Below are 1,161 nucleotides of genomic sequence, written 5' to 3'. Positions count from 1 at the left end.
CCGATATATGCTGCTGATTTTTTTTGGCCGATAATTGGACGTTTTCCCCTCTATTTGCATGGTAAAATATCACACTAATAATAACAAACGATACACAAAATTTCTCAATTTAGCATTTATTGAATACTCAACTTGGAAACAATAACACATTTATAAACAATAAAAATAGCAGCATCAGAATCTCTGTTAGTGCACAATATAGCAGCAAACTCCTCATGTTTGACGGAAGGAAATTTGTAAACAATACAAAAAGGAATAAGCATGTTATCTTTAGTTGTAATCCCACTTCCAGTCCCTGAGTCTTACTCACCACACTCATACTTCACAGCAAACAGACAGCAGTTAATTAACCAGAAGAGAAAAATGCAAAAACACAACAGAACTTGTAAATAATAACAAACTAATAGACAATAAAAATAGCAGCATCAGAATCTCTATTAGTGCCAAATATAGCAGCAAACTCCTCATGTCTGACGGAAGGAAAATTTGTAAATACACAAAGGAATGAGCACATCTTCAGTTTTAATCCCATTTCCAGTCCCTGAGTCTTCCTCATCCCACAAGCAGGCAAGGCATGTCACCCCGGTTGTGTGACACTTATTTTATATAATAAAATAAGTGCCCCCTGCGGCCCCAGAGCCCGAGCAGCCGTCTCCGCTGCCTGCAGCTACCGCGCCCACGTCCGAGGCGCTTTCCCTGCCTGCAGCTCCCGGGCAGGCGCCCCCTCTGCAGCCTGCAGCTCCAGTCCCTGGCCCCACTCCAGTCCCTTCTCCCCCTGTGACTCTGGTACCCTCACCCCGACGAGCCCGACCCCGGCCGCAGGTCCTTATGTCTGTGTCCCATAAGGGGAGAGGACACAGACGCACGGCTGGGGTCCCACCCGCCCAGCCCCCTGGCTCGCCCTCCCTCGCCGGCGCTAGGGCTTGGTCGGCACCTGCGGGTCCTGGCCCTCCGGGTCGGCTGTCGTCTGCGGGTCCCCCTCCGCGGCCTCGTCGCCCTGCCTCGGTCCCTCCTCCGGCGTCTTATCGGTTGCCTGCGGGCCCCCCGACGGCGGCTCCTCATTCGCCTGCTGGTCCTCCCGCTCTGGCGTGTCGGAGGACGTCGCCGTCTGCTGCGGCTCCCCCTCTCTCCTTGCCCTCGCCAGGGTCCCTTCCAGCTCCT

The sequence above is a fragment of the Brienomyrus brachyistius genome, unplaced genomic scaffold (genome assembly GCF_023856365.1).
Source record: "Brienomyrus brachyistius isolate T26 unplaced genomic scaffold, BBRACH_0.4 scaffold181, whole genome shotgun sequence".
NCBI lineage: Eukaryota > Metazoa > Chordata > Actinopteri > Osteoglossiformes > Mormyridae > Brienomyrus > Brienomyrus brachyistius.
This window is presented reverse-complemented; position numbering follows the sequence as displayed.